Source organism: Tachypleus tridentatus, chromosome 7 (assembly GCF_004210375.1).
Source record: "Tachypleus tridentatus isolate NWPU-2018 chromosome 7, ASM421037v1, whole genome shotgun sequence".
In the NCBI taxonomy this organism is placed as follows: Eukaryota; Metazoa; Arthropoda; class Merostomata; order Xiphosura; family Limulidae; genus Tachypleus; species Tachypleus tridentatus.
Window position 1 is genome coordinate 166,837,401 of NC_134831.1, and position 23,591 is coordinate 166,860,991.

Consider the following 23,591-nt stretch of genomic DNA (forward strand, 5'->3'; position numbering starts at 1 on the left):
TTTCAAATTACCCCCGTTTTCATGTTACACCCCGGTAATATGAAATCGTTTTCAGAGTTGATTTTAAATACCACCCCTTGATTTCAAATTACCCTCTCTTCTAATGCCAAAATGACAAACATAATGATTGCTTTTAATATTGGTAGTGCGTGCCAAGTAGGTATCTAAGTACATGATAACAGGCAAAATGCAAAAAAAAACAGACGGGGTTTACATAAATTAAAGAGTTCATTTGTGAAGTATTCTTTTTTCCTTTCAACGTCGATATATATACAATCGATCAGAAAACATTGCCTGCGTTCGCTCGCGGTCAAAAATAATTATTACTTCCGCCAAATATTTTTTATTTATTTTATTAAAATTGATGATTTATATAAGATAAAAGAAATTTTAAGAGCTCTTCTTCGCCAGACCACAGAGTATACATGCTGTCTTCATTCAATATGTTGTAATTTATACATATTAATTATTTTTATATTTCTTTATGCGCACTGAAATAAAAATGAGTAATTGATAGCATGAGATATAGAACATGATTAATATTTGAATTTTTACATTGTTATTAATGTGTTAATTTCATTTACACACCCTGCAATAAAAACGTCTACCATCTTAACAAACCGTTAAAATGAGTCTATCGGGAAGGGGTTAGTTTGAAATCAAGGGGGGTAAGATGAAATTTATTTCAGACTACCATGGGAGTGACCTGAAATCGATTTTTTCCTACCACCCAGTAATATGAAAAGAAAATCAAATATGGGGGGTAACTTTTACAGGGGGTAGATTGAAACCGTTACACCGGGGTAAATTTTCTTGGGCCAACCACTTGAAATTCTCGATCCGTATCCATCAGGGTCTTTTAAGAAATTTGCAAGAGCAGTTTTACTAAGCCAAATCTCACCAGCGATGGCACGTTATGAGAGACTTGGCTTTTGCAGCTCGACAATTCCGCCACGTTAAAACTCTGTCAACTTTTTAGGCTTTGTCATGTTTTTACCCAATGTAACACAAAAAGGTGTCAGTGGGAGATATTGATAACGCTAATGCTTGAACACAAATGACTAAATTTCATAACGTGTTTACCGATTAACGCTTCGTTTCAGTATGGTTTTAAACTTTTGACCAGTTTGTATTTAAGCTAATTTCATAGTGTTTACATTTTCCCTATTAAATGCTTAAAAAGTTTTTTTTCCCCTTTTCTTATTTTCATCTTTCGAAGCTCTACTCAAATAAGTGGTTTAGTCTAACAACGCAAAATGCATATTTTCTCTTTATCTTTATTGTCCTTAAGATTTTGGCCAGTAGTTATGTGTTAAAATGGCATCCTGATGGGAAAGTGAATGGTTATATGATGAAGTAAAAATGTTTTATGTGATTAATCACTACTCGACCATAACACTGCTATTCATTCTTCTTAATGAAATACATAAAATAAAACACTAAAGACTTCCTATACAATGTTGTTTACAGTTCCGACTTTTACTCAGTTCAACTGCATGGAATTCTAAATAGGAAAAACACATCTCTATACTACAATGTAAGAATATATTTCGTATGTAATATCTAGTCCTTAACAATAATTTAGAAACATATCTATTAGATACGTTTAATAAAACACTTAACAACTTCATGTTCTTTACCTTGTTAATTTTATTTGAAGTTCCGGCGTTAAGCCAATAACATGTTAGTTTGTATATAATCAAACTAAGGAACTAATTATTCTAATAGTAATAATACAGTCTACTAACTATCACATATAACACTATCTTTGCTCAGTCAATAAAAACTTAGTAATCTTTTAAAATTTGCAATTTCAACTTTTTGTATCTAATGTAATTTGAAATTAATATGTCCGTGTGAAGTTTGACATGTTATTACAACAAACCGAAACGTAACAATAATTTTTATATAATATTTCTCGACACATGAAGTTAAATACGTTTTTTATATATAAAATAGATAACAAACTGACCGACCTTAAAAGAATATTAAAATGACACCTAATAATATTACAATGTTATAAAATTTCAAACAAGTTAATATTATTCAATAGACAATTTATATGTTCTTCTATTTATCTTGTTTATGTTACTTGGGTACAGTCTTTTCAGTTGTATAGTTGTTATAGTAATTGAATATCATAAACTCAGTATACAAATCCTGTGTACAAAGAAGAGTATTATATCAGGGTTATAAAAGCTCAAATTTCAACATTTTCTTACATATATATCAAACACAGAAGTGGCCGCTTCTACTGGAGAAAAGGACGGTGAGTGTCTCACGAAATATTCCAACGACTAATCTGTAAACTGCTCTCAGAGACTTCTTCAAGTCCTCCAAGTGTAAACTCCAGGTACGAGGAACATCACAGTCAACAAAATGATTTGAACATATAGTCCTAATAGTTAGAGACAGTAAATAACATGACATTATTAGAAAACACTTTATTATTAATATTTTATAAAGATATTTATTGGTCAATATTTATCTAGCTTAAAGGCTTAGCCAATAAACGTCCCGTTTAGTAAACTGTTAACATTATAACAGAACCTAGTTTAAACACTGTTATACACCGTGTATAAAAGTGATATTTTATTATATTCATTATGTAATCATTCAGCATTAAATCTCTTACGTCAAACCGTCGATTGAATAATGTTCCATTTATCATGTTTTTCCTACTTTATTATTATTTAAGTAGAGGTTGCCCGTCCTTCTGAGACATTTACATGTGTTGATATACTCACCCGTTTCCCCAGGAGTGAAAAAAGTAACATGTTTTATACCCAAATATTTTGGTTCATAACAAAATTTCAACGATTCCGAACCTAATAGACAAGGGCATGAAGTTAGTACACAAGCTTACAGATACATATCGATATCAACGGTTGATTTTATGAGAAACTTAACTGAAGAAACTGGAACCACAAGAACCCTGTTTTTACTAAAGAATTCACAACTTAACTTAAGATGTTAGATATATCAAAAGGTCAAGATTATGAAAAATGTATTATCAAGACGTCTGGTATGGGTATTAAAACTTTAATTAAAATAAAGTACAGAACAACGTTTCAACCATCTTAGGTCATCTTTAGCATAACAAAGATAGAGTTTGCAACTGACCTTTGCTTGGCACATGTTTTAGGGACAAGAGTGTTTTACTACGCTATCAAACACAAACTCTTTAGAAATATAATGTTCCATAGTAAGAACATCTAGTTCATTTAAACCCATTCATAATTTTCTTGGAAAGCCAAATTTTTTTTCTTCGGTTTCTTTCCGCTCAGTAACTGTAAACCAAGAGAGATTTTAATACTAAACTGCAGGGTTTGATTCCTATTATGACTTAATCTATCAATTTACTGATAATATATCCTGTGAATATTCCTGTTCATCATCTGATTTACTGTAGATCTTGAATATTAGAAAAACATTATAATATTTATTATCTGATTGTCTGAATGATGACGAACATTCAATTTTAACATTTACCAAAAATAAAACTTTTTATTCCCACTAATGGTTTAGTTTTATGAACTGATAAAATTCTGACTTCATTACTTGTTAGTTATGTTCCTTCATATACAGAATGCGACAATTTGAATGATATATCACTTGTCTCTTGTTATTTATGTTTGCAGTTAATAACACACTATTCCGTGTATAATATTTTGCTTCAAATTGCTTTTGAAATTTTTGGTAAAAATCTAATACGCTATTAACCTCTCGATCTATCATTTTAGAAAGTTAAAACGTTAAAAATTATAATGGTCACATCAAAAACTGGTTTTAATAGGTAGAGAGCAGCACAATCGGAGAGGCTTCACTCGATAATTCAAGTGGCTTAAAAATACCAAAAACGCTAAATTTATAGTTACTGTTTTTGTTTTAATATTTATACCAACTGTAAGAATTGTCAACTAGTTCAAAAAATTGATTTTTTTTAATTACGTGCGGAGCTAGCAGTCACTAATTTTGAAGTGTTAGACTGGAGAGAAGGCAACTCATCATTAACAGTAAAAAACAGATAACGTCTAATAAATGTATGACCACTAGTGTTTATTTTCACAGCCAAAATTTTCACCATTTGACAGTTAAAAACAGACATTAATTGCTATTTCTACCTTTATGTCACGATATAATCGACAGATTAACAGTAATCTTTTTCTGTTATCTTGATGCAGCCACACCCTATATGACAATCAGTGCATAGATGGATGGTGTTTACCAACAGAATGTTGGTGCCACCCTCGACGTACGCAATATGACCCTCTGTTCTTCAGCTGTGACCTGCATCAACATTAAAAATCGTTTTTGACATACTATGTAGTTAATTTAGTTACCCTAATGCAGGTAGACATTAACTTCAACATTAGTGACGACGTATTCCTATATATCACGTGCTAGATGCTGCTGGTAAAACTTTAGACTGGTTAACCATTCAGCTATGACCTTCAGGATAAGATTGTAAATATGGTTCTTGTGTCGCGTTTGTAGAGTTAACTCCATGTAAGTAATTTTGTTTACAGTTATAAAGATGTTTTAATGGATCTCTGTGTGTAGGTTATTTGTCATATCTAGTTTTTTAACTTCATACATTACTTTCAATGGTCAGAGAATAATTTGGTTGACCTTGCCGAATATTTCTTTTAGAAATGCTTCTGTAACAGTGGGATAGATCTTCCCCTTGTTAACAGAAAAACATTGAAAACTAACCTTTCCTGAAAGGGACAGTTTTATGGGCATCTACCCCATTACCAAGTGAAAACCAAGGATATCATGATTATTACCACGAACAACGTGATTGATTAAACAAGCTGTTACCATAGATACTAAATAACTTTATAATAAATATTCATCATACTTGTGGAAGATAAATCGTTGACTTACTGTAAGAAGCAGTTTTGCATTTAATACTTGATTTATTAAGCTATTTTACACAGTACAAAAATAGATAATACTATTTATTAGGAGAGTTTACAGACTCAACCGAGTAATAAAATTCAATTTATTTTGCTCACCAGATGGCAATAATACAGTTCTTTCAATTGACGAAATATACTTCTTGAAAACAACCATTTAAGTACCTTTAATATCATTAAAACCATCACAAAGCTAAAACTTTTCAATGACAACATCTTGTTATGAATTCACTTTTGATACTATATCTACTAATTAAATAGAAAAAGCTTTTTTATGATAAAGAAGATGAACTGCTCTTTTATTTTCTCAGAAAACAGTAGTTCTTTGAAAATGCGTATCTGGAAAAGTTGTAATAAACAGACATTCTGCTAAGTCAGATTTGAAGATTTTACTTCCTACAGGCCAGATAGAATCGTATTGGATAAAATAAATTTAGGTCAACAGATATTTTGTGTAAATATTAATTATTAGCTACTTCAATTTTAATCAGATATTTAACGAATTACAAAATGAAAATGTACTTTATAAATAAACTTAATTATTCATACATTGGTTTACTTGATGCAAATGTTGTACTCTGCACGATTGAAATGTTTACTTAGTTATTAAACAGATTGGAAAAAATATTGATACAAACAGCTCGTAAGGCTCTGTTCAAACATCCCTAAGTTGACGTGATACCTTAAATTTTGATTATTTGTATAATTATTGATTTATTATCTTTGAATAGACAACTAATGTAACCTAATACACAACTGAACTCAGAAACTAATTATCAAATGAAAGAAAAATGGTCAGCCTATCACGACAATAAACTAATGTATGTAACGTTCCTAATGTTTCTACTTAATATTTAATACATTTGGTTGTTATTTGTGAATATAAATGTGTAACAGGAGAGAATTAAACTTGTGATACAGAACAAATAATGTCAGATAAATTGAGCCGGTGTTAAATTCATTTTATAGCACAACATATTATTTGTACTTTGAACTATCAGTGCCACACAACAGTTACAGTAAATCACTTGGTGGGCGGTATGGTGCTACTTAATCAATGGCCGTCTTTCTTGTAGTCAGTAAGTAACAACTAACGAGTGTAGTAGATAGCTTCAGTATTTGTTCCATAAATAGAAAACGTTGTACTAAAATTATTTTGTCTTTATCATATCTTTTGATATCTAAGTCATTAAGTTTCTGTTAAATTTTATTATTATCGTTAAATGTTGTAGTATGTTAGAACACAAACGTTTTACCTTTACCATTTTTGTAAATTGATGAAGCTAGATTTTGTAAGAGCTAACACAATGTCTTCTAAAATTTCTCAATAGGACAGCAGTAAGTTTACGTACTCAAAACGCTTAAATTTGAAGTTTTATTGCCCAATGAAGACAGCAAGTAGACCAATGTGGTTTTGTTCTTATAACAAAATCTTCAGATATTTACACTGTTTTAACTTGTCAGAGAAATAAAACATTCTGTCGTTTAACTTTATTGTCATGAAAGAAGAAACTCTTTATAACATAACCACGTGTCTCATATATCTTATAATGTCACAAACGTAGATAACCTTGATTGTATGTAATAAGTATGGTTATAGCTTGGTTTTTTTAATTTATTTAATCATAAAGAAATAAGGTTAAATACCTTTATTTGTAAGGCAAATCAGTTCACAACTCTTACGTTTCACCGTAATATAATATCAAACTTAAATAGTTTTGATAATATAGTGATTAATAATAATACTATCTCAGTATTATCAAATCCTGCGTCATTTTTTGAATAACATTTTTATTTCGATCTTATTATAATGAAATAAAAGTACAAATGTAACATGTTAAGTAATATTTTTTTCATATATAAACAATTATTAACTATTTATCTTCAGTTATTATCGTTCGGTTTTACTATTTAGATGCTGGTTTAGCTATAAAATATTAACGAAACACGTAATTAAATTCTTCTTTTCATATTAAGGTCCAGAAAATTTATTTGATTGTCGATGATGTTCATACTTCAGAGTGATAATTAATAATTATCGAAGGTAACTTCATCTGTTAGAGATTTCTTATATTTACTATTAAAATTTCAGGTTTCATGTACTGTTTTAAATTTCTTGATGAACTCTCAATGTAAACTAAAGTGATAATTTGAAAATATTTTCTAAATAAATAGTCAATAAATGGTTTATAAGAGGTTTTAAATTAATTTACCTTAAGTTGAGAAACTGTTAACATCGATAACTTATAATGCTAAAATTCGAGATTCGATCCTTCGAGTGGACACAACTAAAATAGATCTTTGTCAGCTTTCAACAACAAACAAACACAGGAATAATTTGTGTTATTTCTTTTTTATCAATCATAAAATTCCATGTTAATACAGCAGTATCGTATGTTTTAACCGTTTCCTCTTACACTTTGTTTGTGGCTCCCAAAATTCAATCCACCTTCATATTGCCTTTTAACGACATGAAAACAACAGTTGGTAGGAGGATCACCACAACAAAAGAGACCTCTTCCACACACTATGTTATCTGGGCAAGTCCTCACAACTTCAGCTAGTAAAAAAAAGCAAGGTTGTACAAACATGGTTGTTTAACCCTGTATTGCTGTTTCATATATGAAATCATGTTGAAATTATTTCAAGCCTCATTTTAGTTGCTGTAAACTATAATATCATCAACAAAAGTACATTATTTTTCTATTAGAAATATAGACAAGTTTAAAACTTTTAACTTGTTTTTTTTATAAATTATTTAGTTTTCATTAAATATTCTATTACAAACCTTCACAAACAACAAACCAGAAGTGAACACTGAAACAGGTTACAAAACGACACAGAAAAACATAACTAAAATTGATATTTCTATAATAACACTTAAAATGTGTGTGTGAATTCAGTCTTAAATGATTTAAAATCTCACCTGGAGTTGCTACCAACAGTGTTGTAAACATCAAAAGTATAATAATTATTGTAGTCTTCATTTCTCTGATCTGTTAAAATCAATATTCATGTATGTAGTGAAATTAACTTTATAGCAAAGTCTAATTTAACACAATGAATTTCATCTGTTACTAACTACAGGATCAAGGTACAGGACAGAGGAACTTTGATGGAGAGTCTCGGAAATATAAATATTCTGGTGAAACACAGTAACTATGTATCACAGGGACACTGTAACCAGTACAAGAGTCGTACAAGAATTGATGTATCTTTCCTCTGTGTTAAAGAAATTCTCTCATTTGATATAAACAACTTAACAATAAATTCATTTCATTTTCAACATCTATTTGACTGTGCATGTTCTTCTAACTTAATAAAATTTGAAAGTAGAAGCTTCAATCTTACAGAAAGTGTACATCTAACAAGCAAGAACATGGCACGACGGTTCAACCAAAACACACATAAAGTACGCATTTGCAACAGTTAGAAAAACGTTAAGTTACCAAGCATGTGATCAATTACTGATTTGCAAAACGAAACAAAAATATTAATTTCTGACAACATGATAATAAGAATTATTCCAATGTTAATTCAGATCTGTAGTTGGTGTAATGTATTCATATAATTGATATTATTAAGAAATACTCTCAAACAAGATATAAAATTATATTACCAAGCATTGTTGAATTGCTAGATACTTTTATTACGTTTCACACGAGTGTAAACATAGAATTAGACCACGGTGCAGGTTCCCAAGTATTATAGTTGCATTTTTAATTAGATGCTCAGTTGTAAAAACATCACAACCAATCAAAATGTTTCTAGTAACAGTTGACGTTAATAATCAAATTACAGTATTATACAGGCATGCAGAGAGACACAAACTGAGCCAATAGGAAACTGTGAGTGATTATTTGTTGTTGACATGTGAAACATTTCTGCAAACGTTGCTGGTGAGTGGTAGAATAACTTTAAAACTGTAACTGGAAATGAAGTTGTGTGATTACTGTTGAATGTATAGCACTATGTACATAATGAAAACTATATGACTTCACTCACATAGAGTTTATATAATAGATGTACATAACTATTTATATATCAATAAATCTCCTTGGATACACGTAGCTGTTCTAATGTTATGACAAACGAACTTTGGTATGCAGTATTATAGCGACTACTTAGTTATTTTAACATTAGAAGACACAGGTATCTGTAAACATATTTCTTTCGTTTCACTAAAAGTCTACAGGCAACTTAGATGATTCTTCTACCCTAAAGTAGGTACACGTACTGTTTGTTTCTTGTTTGATTTTAAAATTTCGGTCACAGTTGTTCCACGACTATTTGCGTTAGTTGTTGATTGTGTTATTGATCTAGATGTGTGTGTATACTTTTTTCAACGGTTTATGAAGAAAATTTATTGATGTTTATAAAGTGTTGTTTTATTTTGTTGATTTCGTCGTTAACCTTAACAGGTGAACGTAATGTTGAAATGTATACAATTAACGTGGTTGAAAAAAGTGTGTGTTCTGTAGATGAGAATATAACAATTATATGATCAACATATGTGTACCAGTATAATGTTGGGTGTCAGCCTGAAGCCGAAACGTTCTTCTGTTTTGTATTTTAATTGAAGTTCTAATACCCATAACTGTCTTGAGCATCCATTTTTATTTCAAGCGCGTTTTTCGTCGCTACGAAGGGTTACGAAAATTTCGCTACCTAAACTGACGAAAAGCTTTATCATTATGATTCAGAAATTTTAGGTGGCGCTGTTAGTTTTGAAAATTTTTTTTAACACATTTTTGAAATTATCAGTTGATTTCGTGTTCGTTACGGGCATCAAATTTAAACTTATGAAAAGCCTAATTTATCTCCAAGTTAGAAATAAATAGAAATAAAAGGTTAAATTTTGTTGTTATTATAAAATAGCCGAGCCAATTTAATAAACATGAACTGAAAATGTAAAATATAATTTATTAAATATATACATAAATATAAATATAAATTTAGAAACAGAACAGGCTTTTAGAGAATTCATCAGCTCATAACTGTATCGCAGAATATTGAAAACAATTTAACCATTATCCATCAAACTAATAAGACGTACGTGTTATTAATAATACATAATTATTATTATAGAGCGGTACGATAGACTACAAGTAGAATGTTTGGTACCACACTTCAGGTATTGAAGAAGATTGAACCCAAGACGTATTTGAAGTACATATATATTAAAGACAAGGTACATATCACTACATGTTAAACAAGTGAAAAATAAGAATTACACCATAACATACCACAGTATCTTGTGTTGAAAGAACGACAATTTTATAACTTTCTGTTCTGTTGTACAGAAAGACGAAACTACAGTTTGGGAAAAGGGCAAAAATTATTGAAACCACGAGAGATATTTCCCAGTCTCGTAACTGTATTGAAAATTGTCACCTGTCACGAACTGTTATAAAGATGTAGGGCGAAGTATTTCCTGAGATATCATATGTTATTTCATGAACTAACTAGAAATCTAAACATATTTGCTTGTTTAAAGTGCAGAATTTAAAAAGTCTCACGTTTGCGAATTATTAAAAAAAAACTGAAATATATATATATATATATAAAGATAGTCGTAATATATAAAGTACAAACGATGAAGGTAATACTGGCAGACTGCCAAGTACAAGAGACAATAGTTAACATACAGGTCTTGAAACCATATGTACAAATACACTATGTAAAATACCTGGTTTATAGACTCTATGGTTTTGCCTGTTTGAAGTTAAGCACAAAGCCATTAAATGGGACATCAGTATTTTGTTCCCCAAAGGTATCGAAATCAGGTTTTTGGCGATGTAAGTGCGTAAACATACTGCTATGCCACTAAATGGAAGGGGTGTTCACTTTGATATTTTATTTTTATGGTTGACTACGAAAAGAAAAATGCGTTTTTTTTTGAGTATCCCTATCTTTCTCGGTTCACAGCGCCTTTAGAATCTGAGCAATTTTTTTCACGGCGACCCTAGGAAGAAAGATAAACCTAACAGTTCCGTGTATTAGGTAGTCAGATGCAAACAACTTAATACTCAATAAATATTTCCATCTTAGCAACTTAGAAGCTGTTTCAAAGAATAATACAAGTAAATTGAAAGTAAAACAATATTTTTATCTAATATTAAAATAACCACAATTATTAAACGGATGTGATTGCCGGTTGGACACTTCACAACTTCTCAAAATTTGAATCAAGTTGGACATCACCAACCTCATTTTCTGTTTGAACCGAAACGTAACAATAATTTCTACATAATATTAGTCGTCACATGAAGTTTAAATAAATGTCTTTTTATATATAAAGCAGATAACAAATTGACTTTACAACAAATGTTAAATGAATCCTAATAATTTTACAATTTTTTTAAATTTCAGATGAGTTGAACTTATTCAATATATAATTATATGTTCTTCTATTTATCACGTTTATGTTACTTGTGTACAGTCTATTCAGTTTTATAGTTTTTATGGTAATTGAATATTAACAAATTCAGTACAAGAATTCTGTGGACAATGAAGAGAATCATATCAGGGTTATATAAACTGAAAGTCAACACTTACCCACATATATATCAAATAGAGAATTGGCCGCTTTTATTGGAGAAGAGGATAGTGAGTGTCTGACGAAACGTTCGAACGTCTGATATATAAACCGCCGTCATAGGCTGCGACAGGTTATCCAACAGTAAACTCTAGGTAGGAAGAACATCACAGTTAACAAAATGATTTGAACGTATAATGTCATTTCGGCTAGTCCTAACAGCTATATGCAGTAAAGAACCTGACATTATTAGAAAACATATTGTTTTACTATTTTGAAAAGATATCTATTGGTCACAATTTATTTAGCTGAAAGGCTTAGCCAATAAACGTCACGTTTAGAAAATTGTTAAGATTATATCAGTACCTAGTTTAAACACTGTTATACATTTTGTATAAAAGTGATATTTTATGATATACATTACATACTCATTCACTATTAAATATCTGACATCAAACCGTTAATTGAATATTGTTCCATTTATCATGTTTCTATTACTTCTTAATAATCTAAGTAGAGGTTGTCAGTCCTTGTAAGACATATTTACATGTGTTGATATGTTCACCAGTTGCTTAAGGGGCGAAAAAGGTAACATGTTTTGCACCCAAATATTGGTGTGTGTGTTTTCATATAGCAAAGCCACATCGGGCTATCTGCTTAGCCCACCGAGGGAAATCGAACCCCTGATTTTAGCGTTGTAAACCCGTAGACTTACCGCTGTACCAGCGATTGCCGAAATATTGGTTCAAAAAAAATTTCAACGATTCCGAACCTAATAAACAAGGGCTTGAAGCTAATACACAAGCTTACACATACATACCGATATCAACGGCTTATTTTATGAGAAAGTTCACTGAAGATACTGGAACCAGAAGAACCCTATTTTTACCAAACACTTTACCAATTAATTTACGAGGTTTGATATATCAAAATGTCAAGGATACGAAAAATGTATTCTTAAGACGGTTGGTATGGGTATTAAAACTTTAATTAAAATAAAGTACAGAACAACGTTTTGACCTTCTTAGGTCATCCTCAGGGTAATAAAGAGAGAGTTTGAAACTGACCTTTACCGGGAACGTGTGTCAGGGTCGAGAGTATAAATGGGTGCGGGATTGTACGGGTCGATGCAGTTATATGTTAGCGACATCTTTATATTGGTTTAATTTTGGATTTAGTTGCTGTATAAGTAGGGCTTCTTTGATTTTGCGTTTGTTTATATTTGTTTCCCTACTTATTATCTGAAATTTTACAATGGTTATTCTATGTTTATTTGATTTGCAGTGTTGAGAACGTCTGAAGGTCTTTTTGTGATCTTTGAATCTAGTTTCCATTTTTGTGTTTGTTTCTCCAAAAAAGAACTCGTGGCAGTTGTTGCATCGTATTTTGTAAATAATGTTGGTGATCCGACTGTCAGTGTAGTTTTTAGATACAATGGAATTTAGTTTTGTACCTAATTATTGAATAAGTTTGGTGTTTACTGGAATCTTGTGTTTTGTTATAAGTTGTTTTTTTTATCCAAATGTTGATTATGTTTTCGCTGATGTCGGAAACATGTGGTAAACAGCTGTGTGAGGTTTTGTAGTTTGTTTGTTCTTGATAGTGTTATTGATCTTTGTGTGTGAGTATAATTTTTTCAACGGCTTATGAAAGAAATTTGTAGATGTTGATAAAGTGTTGTTTTATTTTGTTTATTTAATCGTTTATTTGGTTTCTTAAGATGTTGAGTTTTTGTTGTGTTTCAGTTGCTGAGTTTCAAGGAATGTAAAACACAGTATGGGTGATTATTCTGAGGGTTTCTCTTTTAAACTGTGAATCGATTCTTGTGATCTTGAGGTTGAGAAATGTTATTTGGTTAGTTCTTTTGTTTATATGCTTAGTATTGGTTAACTAAGAATTGGGGTGTACAGAGCTAACTTGGATGAAAACACTTACTATGTGTTCTGTAGATGTGAATCCAGCAACTGTATCATCAACATACCTGTCCCACTTTAGTGGTGAGTGTCAACCTCAAGTCGAAACGTTGTTCTGTACTTTATTTTCATTATAGTGATAAAGTGCCATACCAGTTGTCTTGATAATACATTTTTATTTCAAATGGGTTTCTTGTCATTACGAAGGGTTACGAAAGCTTGGTTAGCTATAGTGACAAAAGGCTTTATTATCATGATTGAGAAATTTCAGGTGGCGCTGTTACTCGTAAAAATATTTCTTAACAGTTTTGTGAAATTATCAGTTTATTTACTGTTCGTTACGGGAATCAAACTATAAACTTATATAAAGCCTAATTTACCTCCCAGTTAGAAATAAATCGAAATAAATGGTTTAGTTATGTGGTTATTATAAATAACGGATTCAGTTTAATAAGCATGAACAGAAATATACAATATAATTTATTAAATACATATATAAATATATATATAAATGTAAAAACAGAAGAATTACTGTTGTAATTTGAATATATGAGAAAATACATTCCCAAGGAATAGCCATGGCGAGCGACAATAGTACAACAGAGATGTGTGCTCAGATTACATATCCTCACACAAATTGTTTAAAAACCTTCCCTTTTTATAACGTTTACCACTTTCAATACACTTGTCAGGACTCACCAACCATAATGTCCACCATATCTACTGCAGCTGGTAAAATCACTTCTTCTGAGTTGATGTGAGGGTTTTTTTTTACATTTTGCAACTCTGCAGTCTATGTCTCCTTTTTGGATGCTAACAAAGTATTGCTTGTTTCAAAAATGTACCTTTTTATTCTTTCAATTCTTTCACTTACTGGTAAAATAATCACACTATTTACTAGTCATATGAGAATTATTGGTCTCTAAGTGGCGTTTTAGTTTACCTGGAAGCATGCATTCTGGAGCCAAAGCTTTTAGACATAATAAACATCACGGAAATTCTTCATGATTGACATCTAGCGAAGTAAAACCAAAGTCTAGATAACTATACTCATTATTCTGTTTCTTCTCAATTTTACCACTGGTATGTGGATCACCATCCTTTTTTTTCACTACAACACTTCTTATTAATGTTCAAAAATCTTCCATTTTCATGCACAACGATTAAAAATCAACAAAATAATTTTATGAACTTTGCTAGAGCTCGCAGTCACCTCATCACAACACTCTTCAGTTATTTAGATTATTGGTGGATCAGGAGAGTCGACAGGTATTTATATACAAAATATAAGAAACGGGAAAGTTCGTGAAGTGCCTGGCGTATCCGAAAGTGCAAATAAACAAAAACATATCTCAAACACTCGAGAACGTTATTCAAAGGAATGTGGTGTTGTCTGATTTTGAAACTGTGAATTACTTCGAGCTAGTAGTTCGCGCAGTGTCCGAAAGATGTCGATATTGCTGTGATTCCATCGAAAATTTGAAATATCTTTCGGCTCCCATGTGAGTTTCTTGTGGCGCATATTTTGGAAAACACTAACGTAATTAACAAAACAGGAGAGTGAACAAAGCAGTTTCGTTATCATCATCTTCCACCTTTCTGAAATACTCTGACGAAAAGGTAAGATTTGACATTCACACTTCCAGAGAACCCAAACCATGAATTTGCTAAGGTTAATTTTCCGTTAATACCATGACATGAATGAAACACAGGATTCCAAGCCCAAGCATGTTACCCATCTAGTCACGTTCAGCTCTTAGAAATTGATTTACTAGCTATTTTATAAAGATCGTAGAAAATATTACAAATGAATGTGGTATTAAAATTAAGAAATTATTTGCATTATGAATGGATTTTTAATGCAATGTACTGTGTATCTACCAAGGACGAGTTAGCTTTATACAATTTTTACTAAAAGATGGCACTGCTGAACATTATCTTTATGAGCAAATAACATATTCCTATTTAAGTATTTTAGACTGTTAAAAATGTTTTACTACGCTATCGAACACAAATATGGCATTTTAAAACAACCGATCGACTGCTTTTAATGTGATTATATGTGTTGATAGTGATCCTGTTAACGGCGTAAAAACGTCTAAAAATGTGTGACAATCATTACTTGTTTTATAGCCAAAGTTTTCACCATTTGACATTTAGAAACAGACATTAATTGCTATTTTTACCTGCATGTCATCATATAACCGACATTTACATAAACTGGCCTATTTCTCTTTAACATCTAATTCTATCCAGGTTTTCTGGATACCGGGCCACGTTCGTATTCGCATGAACGACCTCTCCGACATTGCAGCGAAATCTATCTGCTCGGCACTATCACTGCTGTGCCTGTTCCGAACGTATATTACGGTCCTGCATTTAAGGCTCGGCTCCGTGCCAGCTGGCAGTCAACATGGAGTGAAACATGAAAACAAGCTTTTCCAAATAAAACCTTATATTGGACTTTGGTTGTTTTGCTTCTGTAAGGATTGGAAAGAGGAAGTTGTTCTAACTAGACTACGCATTAGTCACAGTTTGTTAACCCATTGTTTTCTTTTATCTGGATCTGATGCACCAGTGTGTAGTATGTGTAACACTCTGGACACAATAAGCTATATTTTATTGTGTTGCCATCGTTATGACTCTCAATGATGGCATCATTTTAAACATGTTCCGTCCCAAAGTTTGTATGTGACGTTAGACAGTGTTATTTAAGAATCACAGTCCACCTATTTCAATTTGAAATTAGAAAATGGCTGTAACATTAAAATGCTTTAAATCAGAACTAGAAAGGCCAACTTCAGGTGACTGACGGTGGTGTTTGTACTTACCTGCTAGTCTTCCTGGCAAATTATGATAATTACAATTATGCTGCAGAAAGACCTTTACAACTTGTATCACTGTAGTTTTTCTCTTAGTGCTGTAGACTAGATGTAAATGTTGGTTGTATGCTATTTGTTTTTTAAACTTTGTTTTACCTTAATTTCCTTTTATGAATTTTACTAAATTCATTTTAATATTAATTTTTACCTGATGTTTGGTGCAGATAGCCCAGTTGCTTTGTACCATAAAATACTAAATCAACCAACCAATCAACCATAGTGTATGTCCACACATTTGTTCGTCTCCTTTTTACAGTGGCCACGTGTTGTGCTGCATTTGAAAAACTGCACGTGTGAGCAAAACTCACAATTCACTTTTGAAATGATGATAGAATAGACTTGAATAATGTTGATGTCATTCTTTTTCACAAGTGGGATATTCTACACTAAACTCTTAGGAATTAATCACACACTCATTCACATTTTAAAGTGTGACTTAAAGAACAACAAATGTAGATTTACCATATGTTATTGTTGAGCAGCCCTTATCTGAAATGCTCAGCAATTACTTTTGGCAGTTGGTGGTATAAGTAGCTCAGAGTAATTGTGGAAGTAATAGTTATAAACTAGATAGTTTGAACTTCCATTATGTGACGTTTTTGTTATGTTCATATGTCAGACTAAAGCCTATACTTCAGTTAATGAGATGGGTAATATTGTAAATAGGTTAGTGGATCTGTTTCTTTTTTCTCTGAAGGTATTTGAGGAAAATTTTACATATTTATACTTTTTGTTCTGTAGTTGAAAGTATAAAGTATTTCTGAAGTTTTCAAACAAAACACATGACTGGAATGTAGAACCCCTGGGAGTTATGAAAGTCCTTAGACAATGAACTTTGTTAAAACATCATTGAAAATTTGGAAATGCCCATTTATCTTGTTATGAATCATTTTTCATACTATGCGTACTAATTAAATAGAAAAAGTTTTTTATTATACAGAAAATGAACTGCTCTTTTATTTTCTCAGACAACAGTCGTTCTTTGAAAATGCGTAACTGGTAAAGTTGTAATAAACAGCCATTCTACTAAGTCAGATTTGAAGATTTTACTTCCTACAAGCCAGATGGAATCATATTGAATAGAGTAAATTTAGGTCAACAGATATTTTGTGTAAATATTAATTATTAGCTACTTCAATTTCATTCAGATATCCAACGAATTACAAAATCAAAATGTACTTCATAAATAAACTTAATTATCAAACATTGGTCAACTTGATGCAAATGTTATACTCTGCACGTCTTAAATGATTATTTAGTTATTTAAGAGCTTCGAAAAATATTAACACAAACTACTCCTTAAGCTCTGTTCAAACATTCTTGAGTTGATGTGATACATTAAGGTTTGACTATTTGTATAATTTTTTATTTATTATCTTCGAAAGTACGTGTAAGACACCGAGTGTAATTTGATACATAACCGAACTGAGAAACTAATTATCAATAAGTGTGAAACAATGTGTTATATCATCATTTTTAATTTGTAATGTAATTTTAAATTAGCAAATCCTTCGATATTGAGTTTATTACATACTAGACTTCGTCGAGAGAAATCTCTCTCTCGCTCTGTGTTTTTTAGGAAAGAAACTTTACACTTTCGAAGCTCAAATTTCTTTTTAATCTACAAAAATAATCATAAATTTCTAGTTTTTTAGTCTCTATAACAGAGAATAAAAGAAAAAAATGATCAGCCTATCACAACAATAAACTAATCTATGTTACGTACCTTATCTTTACACTAAATATTTAATATGTTTGTTACGTTATTTCTAAAGATAAAGGTGTAACAGGAGTGAGGTAGACTTATTATACAGAACGAATAATGTCTATTTGTTTGTTTGTTTTTGAATTTCGCACAAAGCTACTCGAGGGCTATCTGTCCTAGCCGTTCCTAATTTAGCAGTGTAAGACTAGAGGGAAGGCAGCTAGTCATCACCACTCACCGCCAACTCTTGGCCTACTCTTTTACCAACGAAGGTGGGATTGACCGTCACATTATAACGCCCCACAGCTGAAAGGGGAGCATGTTTGGTGTGACAGGGATTCAAAACCGCGACCTCAGATTGCAGTCGATTGCCTTAACCCACCTGGCCATGCCGGGCCAAACATTAATTTGTGAAAAATGTCAAATAAATCGAGACGGGTTTCAATTCATGTTATAATACAACATGTTATTTGTACTTTGAGTTACCGGTGCCATACAGTAGTGACAGTTAATCATTTAGTGGGTGATATGTTGCTACTTAATTAATGGCTGTCTTCTTTGTACTCTGTAATTAAAAAAATAAAGGACGGTGGAAGTTAGCTTTATTTTTTGTCCCATAAATGCTAAAGGATATGCTAAAAGTACTTTGTCTTTATCCAAACTTTATTCATCTCCTTGTCATTAAGTTTTCTTAATATTTTACTATTGTAGATAAATATTAAAGTAAGTTTGAACAGAGACGTTTTGCCTTTACTATTTTTGTAAATTGATTAAGGTAGATTTTGAAAGAGCTAACACAATGTCTTCAAAAATTTCTCAATGGGACAGAAGTAAGTTTAAGTACTCAAAACGCTTAAATTTGACATTTTATTGCCCACAGTGAACACAGCAAGTAGACCAATGTGGTCTTGTTCCTATAACAAAATCTTTAGATATTTATACTGTTCTAACATGTCAAAGAAATAAAACATTCTGTCGTTCAACTTTATTGTTATGAAAGAAGAAACTCTTTAGAACATAACCACGTGACTCATACATCTTAGTTATAATGTCACAAACGTAGATAACATTGACTGTATGTAATAAGTATGGTTATAGGTTGGTTTGTTTTATTTTACTCAGTCATAAAGAAATAAGGTTAAATGCCTTTATTTGTAAGGCAAATCGGTTCACCATTCTTACGTTTCACTGTAATATAATATCAAACTTAAATAGTTTTGATAATATAGTGATCCATAATGATAATATTTCAGTATCATGAAATACTGCGTCAATTTTTGAATGACATTTTTATTTCGATCTTATTATAATGAATTAAAAGTGCAAATGTAACATGTTAAGTAATATTTTTATACGTATATAAACGATTATTAACTATTTATCTTCAGTCATTATCGTTCGGTTTTACAATTTAGATGTAGGTTTAATTATAAAATATTAAGGAAACACGTAATTAAATTTTCTTTACATATTATGGTCCAGAAAATTTATTTCATAGTCGATGATGTTCATACTTAACACACAGTAATAATTAATAATTATCGAAGGTGACTTCATCTGTTAGAGACTTCTTATATTTACTATTAAAATTTCACTTTTCAGGAACTGTTAAAAATTTCTTGACGAACTCTCACTGTACACTAATGTGATCATTTTCTAAATATTTTTATAGCTAACTACCTGGTTTATAACTGTTAACATCGATAACTTATAATGCTAAAATTCGGGATTCAATCCCTTGTGTGGACACAATTAAAATAGACCTTTTTTAGCTTTCAACAACAAACAAACACAGGAATCATTTGCGTTATTTATTTTTTATCGATCATAAAATTCCATGTTCATACTGAAGTATCCGAAGTGTTAATCGTTTCTTCTTACTCTTTAATGCCGCCCAAAATTTGATATCCATTGTAATGCCATTAGAACAACAGTAGGTAGGAGGAACATAACAACAAACAAAACCTCTTTCACACACTTTGTTATCTGGAAAAGTCCTCACAGCTTCAAACAGTAAACAAAATGACATTATTAGAAGACGTATCGCTCTTAGTAAGCTAGCACACTAAATATATATGTTATCACAGTTGTGGACTGTATGTTATTACTAACATAACCATAACACCAGATGAATCATCTAACAGCTATCATACTAATGTAATTTTATTTTATACAGTCGTTAATTTGCAACAAATACATATGACAATGTTATCTGTTATTTTATTGTTAATATTACATACTTTCAGTTTTATATCAATTGTAGTAACAAATGGAATTTAAATTTAAATGTTTACTTTAAGAGCTATAAGGACAGATCTTATAAAAAAACACAAGGTTGTACAAACACAGTTGTTTTACCCTGTATTCCTGATTCATACATGAAATCATGTTGAAATAATTTAAATTATCATTTCAGTTGCTGTAAACTATAAAATAATCAACAAAACTACATTATTTTTCCATTAGAAATATAGAGAAATTTAGAAGTTTTAGCTTCCTATTTTTATTATAAATTATCTACTTTTATTCAATATTCTGTGACAAACGTTTACCAACAACAAACAAAAGAAGTAAACATTTTAACAGGTTTCTAAACGGCAAATAAGAAAATAACTTATAATTGATATTTCTATCATAACATTTAAACTGTTTGTTTGAATTCAGTCTTAAATAATTTGGAATGTCACCTTGAGTTGCTACCAACAGTGTTGTAAACATCAAAAGTATAATAATTATTGTAGTTTTCATTTCTTTTTTTCTGTTAAAACAATATTCATGTAGTTGGTGAAATTTAACTTTATAACGAAGCTGTAATTCACAACAATGAATTATATCTTTTACTATTTACAGGATCAAGGTATACGACAGAGGTACTTTGAGGGAAAGTCACGGAAGTACAAAGATACAGTTGAACACAGTCATTATTTAACTATGGATATTGTTCTAACTTAATAAAACTAGAAAGTAGAACATTCATTTTTACACAAAATTTATATCTAACAACCAAGAAAAAGACACGACGGATCAATGAAAACACAGAGAAAGTACACAGAGAGATAAACGTCAATGTTATCATGCATGTGGTCAGTTACTGATTTGTAAAATAAAACAAAAATACTAGTTTCCGACAACATGATAATCAGACGTATATAAAGTATCAGTGATATATATATTTAGAGAATCAGTAACATATATATATATACAACATCCATAACATATATGTTAAAGACCAGTAACATATATATGTAAAGCATTAGTAAAATATATATAAAGTATAAGTAACACATATATAAAATACCAGTAACATATGCATATATACATTATCCGTAACATATGCATGTAAAGTATCATCAACACATGTGTAAAGTACCAGTAACAAATATATATATATATATATATATAAAGTATGGATAAAGTATCCGTAACATATATATGTACATCATTCCAATAAGTACTTAAGATGTGTATTTAGTATAATATTCATTATAATTGATAATATATCTAGATACTCTCAAACAAGATATAAAATTTTATTACGAAGGATTCTCAAATTATTAGATACCTCGATAACGTTTTACACGAGTGTAAACAAACAATTAGTCTACGGTACTGATACTCAACTATTATAGTTGAATTTAAATGAGATGCTCAGTTCTAAGAACATCACAACTAATCAGAATGATTCCAGTAACAGATGACGTCAGTGATCAGATTACAGTATTATACAGGCATGCTGGGAGCCACACACACTGAGCAAATAGGAAACCGTGAGCGATTATTTGTTCTTTAGATGGAAAACATATCTCTTAACGAGGCTAATGTAGTGGTGGGATAACATGAAACTGTAAGTGGAAATGAAGTTGTGTGATGTGCCGTATTATAGCCACTACTTAGTTATTTTAACATTAAAAGATACAGGTATCTGTAAACACAATTCTTTAGTTTCACCGAAAGTTTTACAGGCTACATAGATGATTCTTCTACCCTAAAGCAGATAGACATACTGTTTGTTTCTTTGTTTGATTTTTAAATTTCGGCCATATCTGCACGAGGGCTATTTGCGTTAGCCATTCCTAATTTAGCTGTATAAGACAAAAGGGAAGACAGCTAGTCATCATCACATATCTCCAACGCGTTTACGGTTTAAAAATCGAGAAGGTTTGGTGTTACGGGGATTGGAACTAGCGATTCTCAGATTACGAGCCTACTGTCCTATCCACGTGGCAATACTGTACCAGAACTATTGAATATACAGTATAATGTATGAGTAATGATCAAATTAGTGTATAATAAAAATTACCTTGAAGTTGGAAACGGACATAAATCGTACTATTATAACTGTGCAAAACATAATCAACACTGGAGCAAATCTTCTAGACTATAATGTGTATTATATTGTATTTCATTTTTATATTTTTCAGTGATGTTTTTGCAGTCAAACCTGCATCTAAATATTCACAACAAACTATAAACATTCCAGCTAAATTAACAACAATCGTTTACTTGTAACAAAATAATAATATTAATCTTAAATATATGCTAACGTATACTTATTATCAGACTTATTTACCAATTACTACATTCAATAGAATAAAAAAAACACTTTCTATTATTCACCAATAATTTAAATTCGACGTCCAACTTTATTGATAGGTGAACTACATATGGGTTAAAATAACATCCTAACGGGAAAGTGTAATGTTGAATAATAAAGTAAAAATGTTTATTATGGTTAAACAATAGACCAAAACACTGCTATTCTTTTTTCTTTATTATATACACAAAATTAAATACTAAGCGACTTCCTATACATTACAATTTTGTTTATAGTTTCGACTTTTACACAGTTCAACTGTATAGAATTCTAAATTGGAAAAATAGGTCTCTCCACTACAAGATAAAAATATATTTCGTATGTAATATCTTGTCCACAACAATGCTCCAGATACATCTGTATTAGATACTTTTAATAGAATACCAAACGACTTCATGTTCTTTACCACGTTGGTTTTAGTTTTAGTTCGGGCTTTAAGACATTCACTTGTGACTTTGTGTGCAATTCAAACTAAGAAACAAATTATTCGTAAAGTAATAACACAGTACTCAGGCTTCTAAGTATAAAACATAACACTATTTTTGGTTGAGGAAATGAAACTAAGAAACTTATTATTCGTTTAGTAATAATGCAGTACACAGGCTATCAACTATCAGATGTAACACTATCTTTGGTTCAATAAATGAAAACTTACTAATCTTTTAAAATGTGCTATTTCAAACTTCTTTGTATCTTTTATAATTTGAAATTAATATGTCTGTGTGAAGTTTAAAATGTCTTTATAACCAATTTCAAACGCAACAATAATTTCTGTATAATATTAGTCGTTACATGAAGTTTAAATAAATGTTTTTTTATATATAAATCAAATAACAAATTGACTTTACAACAATATTTTAATGACTCCTAATAATTTTAGAAATGTATGAAATTTCTTGGTTCTTTTATTTATCATGTTTATGTTACTTGTGTACAGTTCAAGATTTTTTTTTCTTGAATACCAACAAATTTAATACACAAATCATGTGTACAATGAAAAGAATCACATCAGTGTTATAAAAGCTGAAACAATTTCG

The 23,591-nt window shown here is 30.7% G+C and overlaps 1 long non-coding RNA gene across 4 annotated transcripts in view; it reads right to left on the minus strand.

Moving 5' to 3' along the window:
* Window positions 1–11,613, minus strand: part of LOC143257149 (uncharacterized) — a 33,179-nt gene extending 21,566 nt beyond the window's left edge. Inside the window, exons 1-3 of one of the 4 annotated variants that reach the window (XR_013031703.1) lie at window positions 11,481–11,604; window positions 7,849–7,918; window positions 7,340–7,476 (exon numbers count right to left, since the gene is read on the minus strand). This is a non-coding gene — a long non-coding RNA (uncharacterized LOC143257149). Of the gene's footprint in view, window positions 1–4,951; window positions 7,483–7,848; window positions 7,919–8,541; window positions 8,697–11,480 lie in introns of those variants that run through there. The other 3 variants (XR_013031702.1, XR_013031704.1, XR_013031705.1) reach the window with 3 other exon arrangements.
* Window positions 11,614–23,591: the final 11,978 nt, after the last annotated feature.